Below are 8,165 nucleotides of genomic sequence, written 5' to 3' on the forward strand. Positions count from 1 at the left end.
AGGTGTTCACCAAAGGAGAGCTCACTAATAAAGTCTTACGTTGTCTTGACAGGAGATGACAACCTAAAGTGATGACAATCATGGAGTCCAAGGATCTAGACTCCATGCCTTTGGCAAAACTCTTTGGAAGGCTTCAGGAGCATGAGATGGAGCTTGGGCATTTGACAATGCATGAGGAGTCCGATCGCAAAAAGAAGGGAATATCTCTTAAAGCTTCAACATCACAACCCAACAAAGAGATAGACAATGATGACTCTAATTCAGACATTGATGAGGAAATGCTAAATCTCCTTGTGCGAAAATTTGGAAACTTCTTGAAGAAGAAAGGAGGACTTAGACAATTCCAAAGGAAAGAAGCGCATGAATCAACAAAGAAAGGCAAGACAAACGAGCGCTTTACTTGCCATGAATATGGCAAGCCAGGACACATGAAATATCAGTGTCCTACTTACTTAAAAAGAGTTGATTCAGAGAAGAGCACTTCCCGGGACTTCAAGTGAAAGAAAGCATACATCGTCTGGGATGTACCGGAGGAAGAAACAACATCAAGCACCTCGGATGAAGAGGAGACCGTGAAGCTGTGGTTAATGGCGATATAAGATGAGGCTTGCGGATCAGGTAGCAATGATACTTCAGATGAGGTATACTCTGACACATCATCCTCTTCTTCTGATTCTCCCTCATATGAAATATTATATAGTGCTTATGTTGAGATGCATGAAGAACTTAAAAAATTAGCAAAGTTAAGCAAAGAGAGAAAAAGAATAATTTTGCTAAACCAACAAAAANCAAAAAATAATTCATCTGCAGAAAGAATTAGATGAATTAAAATTGGAAAGAGAAACATTAGATCTAATTTTTTCCTGTGCTTCATGCGATTGCTCGAATAATAACTTATGTCAAAATACTACTTGTGAGTCTTGCGAGTACTTGAAAAATAAAAATTTGAACTAAATAAAAAACTCGCAAAACTCACAAATAGTAAAAACCAATTAGACACTCTGCTTAGCAAAACAAGGAACATTTGTGACCATACTAGATTAGGGTATGTTCCCCCATCCCATAAAAATAGACCATATAGGAGACCTCTAACATGCTAATATAAAAAATCAAATAAGAAAAACAGAGTTCCTACATGCCATTACTGTGGCACATATGGCCATACTTCTCATTCCTGTTATATCAGGAGATATGGGATACCGAGTGGTGTTTACACTTGGGTAAGAAATGAAGATAACTCCCTAGTCACTAACAAGAAAGGACCCAACATAATTTGGGTACCTCAGTCTAGCAGGTGATCTATACTGCAGGTATGTCTTCGAACACACGGACAAAATTGGTATCTTGATAGCGGCTGTTTGAGACATATGATTGGGGACAAGTCGAAATTCCTAGACTTGTCGTTGAAAGAAAAAGGATTCGTCACCTATGAAGACAACAACAAAGGAAGAATCTTGGACACCGGGAAAATTGGCAACTCAACCCACACAATAATCGAGAACATTCTTTACGTAGAAGGTTTGGAATACAATTTGTTGAGCATAAGCCAATTATGCGACAAAGGTAATACTGTTTCTTTTGATTATGACTGTTGTATCATTCGTGATGTATTATCTAATAACGTTAAGTATGTCGGGTATCGATATGTGGTTCTTCTACGTGCTACTCATTCATTCCTTATGAAATCTTAGAAATGTAAAAAACCCAAGCATAATGAGATAAAAATCTTAATAACACAATAATAACAAAATTCATCACTAAGAGCATGAAGCCGCCAAATTCCTCCTCCTCCAAGTTGATAATCTTTTCTAAGTCTGGTGCAGTTTTGAGAGTAATCTCCTTGAACATGTGTTTGACACCCTTAGAGTAAAATTTGTTGCTTTTCTTGGATTCCTTGGCAACTTCCTTGCCTTTCTTTGAGAAAATCCTTCCACTCCTACAAAAAACTTTACAATGCAATTTTTCCATTCCTAGGAGTTAGAAACCTAAACTCAAGACATTTTGTCAAGTAGGCACATAAATTTTCTCATGCTTTATTTGGCTCTTTTAAAGGATCAAGTTGTGAACATGCTTTAATAATTTTATGATATCTTTAATAATTTCAAAACAACCCTAACATCATACTTTTTCAATCAATCAAGCATAAATTCACATATTCCAAAAAGTACCCAAGTAAAAAAATTTCAAAGTCTTTGCTTGTATCATAAATTCCAAAACAGCCCCATAAATTGAATGACACACCAAAACTAAATTCTTTGATGTTCTTAAGGCATTTGGTTCATGAAAAAGTGGTGATACAAAACAAAGTTCACACGATTTGCAAGGAGTCACGTTTTTGAGCATGTATGAACTTCTTTCTCCTGAAGGAATTTTTGAAATGAGTCTTTAAGCCAAATCAAAGTAATTTCCAGCCACAAAACAGAAGTTAATGTGGCTAGAGTTTTGAAATTTGAAACATGATTTTGGCTTTAAAACTTACTCAATTTGCTAACAATTTACCACTTTGTTGGGCCATTTTTTCAAACACTTTGTGTGCTCAAACATGACCCTTTTTGCTTTCTTATTTAATTTATTAAATCTTTAAAAATCATGAATAAGTCATGTTTAGGCACATTACGTCACAAATTCCATGGTTAAACGAAATTCTTGTTTGAGAAATAAGTCTAGAACAAATTTCTACTTCAAAACACAAGTTTTTTATCTTAGAAATTTTTTCACATGCATATGGTTTCAATCATTTTCTTCAATAACCAAAACAAATATTTATCATGAAAGAGGCAAGGAGAATCAACAATGATGTATGTGTTCTTCAAAAATTTCAAGAATAGGAAATATCGAAACTTTTACGATTTGGAGATTTTCTTTGAAAGTTTTTTTCTCCAATAAAAATGGTTTAAAAAAGAACATAAAATAAAATATTAATTCTTCAAAATTGAAGGAGATGATACTTACATGTTGAAGTTTGATACTTTGAAGAAGAAGAGAGTTTTGAAGAGAGCTTTATGGAGAGAACTTCTTGGTTTATCAAAAATGAGTGTGAAAAGGAAATTTTTGGTCAATGGGATGAGATTTCAAAAAGGATAAGAGGATAAGGGAAACCCTCTTTTGAAGAATTTTCATCCATGTGGCTGCCCAGTAGGCGCCTAGTCAGCAAGCGAGGCACCTAGTCAGCATGCCACGCGCCTAGTCAGTATGCCACGCGCGTAGTCAGCATGCTGACCGTGTTTGGCTTGGACCTTGTTGGGAAATCTTGGCTCATGGCTAGGCCCATGTTTAGCCCAAAAAATTTTCTACTCATTTTCCCTCTTTTAGTTGAGTTTCAAAAAATCTTTTGTGGACCATAAATTATTTATCGCAGTTTTCTCTTTCAAAATGAAATTTACAGAATAAGAAAAAAAATTAATGATGAAAAACATATATTTATATATAATTCAAAATGTATTGGGTTGCCTCCCAACAAGCGCTTCTTTACAGTCACTAGCTTGATGTATGTTACATACAAAATTCAGCTTTTTTCACCATCCCCATTCTAGTGCACAGATGAGCTGGTTTCACCCCTCGAGATAGCATTGCAACGCTCCCTTGGATTAACTTATGTATTTGCTGAAAATGTTATTTTCTGATTTTTCAACTAATTGTTTGGCCAACTGCCCACTCTGAATCTCCATGTTTCTAAGGGAATCATCAATGTTTTTCTGGTTAGACGTGGTCATTTGCATGAATTGGTTCAGAGTGTCTTCAAGTTTAACATTCTTATCATTAGTTGGGTGTTGGTATTAATTGGTTTTAGGTTAGAATGGTGGTTTTTGAGGATTGTCCTGCCTCCAAGGCTGATTCCCTTGAAATTGATTAGCTCCCCTTGGGTAGTTGGTCTGAAAATTCTGCCTTGGAGAATTATTGACAAAATGGACTTCCTCATTCTGAGACTAACAATGGCCCATTTTATGATCATCCACGCAGTTGTCGCATTTGAAAACTTGATTCTTTGAAGATTCCCTGATTTTTCAAGGCAGATCACTAAGTCTCTGGGATACTTCATCCAGTTGTTGTTGAAGTAGTTTGTGTTGAGCAAACACATCATCTATTGGGCTCAATTTAAAGATTCCACCTCTCCTTGGTGGGAGTCCTCTTTGATGCTGACTCTTTTGATCATTAAGGGTCATCGACTCAATTATGCCAATGGCCTCTTGCAGGGGTTTTGTTAACAACTTACCACCCGTAGATGCATTTAAGATCCATTTATGCTGTTGCTGTAACCCATGGTTTGGACACTTTCTGAGCATGGATTTGAATCTATCCCAAGATTCATAGACTTTCACCAGTTGGTTGCACAAAAGTGGATATGACAGTCTTCATATCCATAAACTTCCTTTGCGGAAAGTGTCTGTTCATGATTTTTTCCTGCACCCGGTTCTAATTATTTTGGATATGTGGGGGCAATTCCAAGAATCATTCCTTGGCCTTTCCATAGACTGTAGCTACTAATGACCTCCTGTGCAAGGAGTGTTCTGATTTTATGTAGGGAGAATTTGAAATGTCAATGATGAGGGAGCTTACTTTCTTCCTCGAATTACAAATTAAGCAAATGAAAAGTGGAATATTTGTCCACCAGTCGAAATATTGAAAAGAGCCACTTCGCAAGTTTGAGATTGAAAAGTGCAAAGAAGCGTCTACACCAATGACATCCTTCTATTAGTTAGATAAATATGAAAAAGGAAAAGTGGTATAGGTAACTAAGTATCGCGAAATAATAAGCTCATTACTATATTTAACTACGAATCGCCCTGATATAATGTTTTTTATTTGCATGTGTGCGAGACATCAATATATGCCTAAAGAATCACACTTTAGTTCTGTTAAACGTAGTATGAGATCTCTCAAGGAAATCCTAAATATGGGATTAAGGTATCCTAGGGATGTCTCACTATCCTTGGTAGGATATTCCGATTCCAATTTCGCCTATTGTATATTGGATTGGAAAAGCACTAGTGGAACTTGTCACCTTTTAGGAAGTTCCTTCATGTCACGACACAGCAAAAAGCAAGCTTGTGTTGCTTTATCCACCGCCGAAGCGGAATACATTGTCGCTAAAGTGTGTTGCGTTCAAATCATTTGGATGAAGCAACAACTTTTGGATTTTGGTCTCAAGATAGAAAATATACCGATTTAATGTGATAATAGAAGTGGCGTAAATCTATCAAAGAATCACGTTTTGCATTCAAGAACCAAGCATATAGAAATATGACATCATTTCTTGCGCGATCATGTTAAAAAAGGTGATTGTGTACTTGAATTTGTTGAAACCACTAAACAACTAGCAGATATTTTCACTAAGCCCCTTCCACGAGATACACTCTTTGTCCTAGAAGAGGACTTGGAATTCTTGATGAACACTATCTCAACTAGTCTGGTTAATGGTATTGTGTGCCTTTGCATCATCAATATGCTTATCGTTGTGATATATGTTGAATGCATGATTCCTTTGTGCTTATAAATTGTATTCATGATTCTGTGTTTATGTGCTAGAAGTTTTTAATTATGTTTATAATAGATTCTTAGGTTAAGAGTCTTAGCATGTCATGCCGTTCTAAAAAATGTACTCAAATATGTGATTTTACTGATATTAATCGATTAACTTGTGTCATAATCGATTAAACTAAGTTCCAACAACTTCAACATTTTGTTTTCTAACACTTAATCGATTAAGTCTTTCATTAATTGATTAACTAGGCTCAACTTTTTTAGAAATTTAAGACTTTAATGAGTCTAAATCGATTAACAAGTGCTTTAATCAATTAACAACAGTAAACTATACCAGATACAATACACGTTTTAGAAAGGTTTTTCAAACCCTAATCTCAAAATTCCTACCCTTTTCAATCAATTGGTGAAATCGATCTTTCTTAAACACATAGCCACCTAAATTGATTATGTTATGTAGTTGATGCAAAATTGCTATTTCGTATCTTGTTGAACTTTGTTTAACTATGTCGATGGATTATGGATTATGTTTGTATGGGAATCTTGATCTTATCTTAAGTGTATATCATATATGTTTAATTAACATATGCCTGAACTGAATAAATTTGTCATATTAATCATTCTATGCCTAATTGCTTATATACATGATGGATATATGTCATATAAATCTTGTCCATATTCTGTTTTTAGTTAGTTTAATCAATTAAATGCAGATGTTAATTGATTAAATGCAGAATTCAGTGTATTTGTTCAAACTTCTTAGAACGGATTAATCGATTACAACCCATAACTTAGTCAATTAAGAACAATTTATTTTCGCAAAATTTTATATCTCTTCTTACTTTTGACTAGCTATTATCATATTAATGCCTATGCTTTTTGATAATCTCAAAAGATGGAGAAAGGTGTTGTTTTGTTGTTTGAAGTATTTTACAGGTTGTTTTGCTTCCGTGAGTATGCTACCTATATTCGCTTCAATTTTTCACCTTGTTGCTTGGTTGAGGGGGACAATAAAGTGAGGGGGAGCAACGCAACTTTGATATTATCCAACCTTTTGCAAACACTTACTGATCATCATCAAGCTCATCAATCAAGGATTTGGTGTAGAATTTTTCATCATAAAAAGGGGTAGATTGAAAGGGCAAAGAGTCAAGACTTGCATATTTGAAGTTGACCTTGTTTTTGATGAAGGCAATGGACATACAAGAAAGCTTGAAGATCTTGAATCAAACAACAAGCCGAAGAATCAAGGGTGATATCTATAAACTTAGGGCTTTGTAATTTTACTTTACTAGAAGTCTTAAGATGATTGCCTTAGGTCGAGTCTTGGTTAGGTAAACCTAGGTGCGAGTCTCACAAGAACCAAAATGAACTAGACTAAAATTGAGACATAACATCTAGAAATTATATGATAAGTAAGTTCATGCATCTACATACATGGTTTTGTGCATTAAAGGTATAACATATTTGGAAAACATGTATTACATGATCATATGTCATATAGGTAGTTTACCATTGATAAGTGTCAAAAATGGCTAAATTTCATACACTTTATATGGCACTTATCCTTGGCAAAATTGAGAAAACCAACTTAATTCAACATGTTTTGGATAAAATATCACAATCTTGTATATATGCTTTGTGTATTTCTTTTCTACTTTATTTTGTAGGATTTAGGTAGAAAAGATATGAAATATTTAAGTGCAAGAAAAGTGCTCAAAATAGGCCAAATTAATCCATATATGACATGCTTAAGCTTGGTGTGGCAAGCTGCGTGCTTAGCCTTAAGCGTGACTCAACAAAACTTGGCCTATGTAGAAAGCATGAAGTCAACATGAAGCTGCTCACTAAGCAGCTTAGCTTGGACCAAATGCATGCCCAACGTGACCTAGACACCAACTTGACACGGTCAGAGTCCGACTAGCACGACCAGGCTCAATCTGACACGGTCAGACTCAACTAGGCACAATCAGAACACAAGCTTGGCACAAGCCACTACACATGGCACACGCTAAGTGCTCATTAAGCAACTTAGCATGGCACTTGGACCGCCCATCTTGGAACCACACACCTGGCCAAATCAGCAATCACCAAACCACATCAACATCAGGCACGGTGAAAGCTGCTCAAGCAGGCAGCTCAACGGTGCCACATAGGAGCTTGGCGGTGTGTACTCAGCAAGTTGGCCAAGTTGGCTTGACAACCAAGCATTCTTACCTCATGTATGACCTCACTCTAAGTAGCCTCCTTAGGCTTTTCAGAACTAGGTCACAATAGCTGGGAAAAGTAGCTCACCATAGCTTGGGTGACTCAGCCCCAAGCAAGTGACTAAGCTGCTTGGCCAAGTGACCAAACCCATGCTGAAGGGTTTGGTCAGCAGCTTGGTGGTGGCAGAGAAGAGCTTAGCGGGGTCCTAGAACTCCTATAAATAAGAGGCACTTTAAGACATGAAAAACACCATTCCACCATTCCATTCATGCACTTCCACACTTCATCCGAATTTCTCTCTTCTTCTACACTTTCTTCTTTGTAATTTCTTGGAGAATTTCTACTCCAAAGTAGCTTAGGTAATTTTATTTGTAATTTATCCTTAATTCCAGAGGAGAAGGAGCAATCAAATGAGATGCAAAAATTCCTTTTGCAATCTCATTTGTGCATGGTTAAGTGTCTTAAATCCTTGGATT

This window comes from Lupinus angustifolius, chromosome LG17 (assembly GCF_001865875.1).
Source record: "Lupinus angustifolius cultivar Tanjil chromosome LG17, LupAngTanjil_v1.0, whole genome shotgun sequence".
NCBI lineage: Eukaryota > Viridiplantae > Streptophyta > Magnoliopsida > Fabales > Fabaceae > Lupinus > Lupinus angustifolius.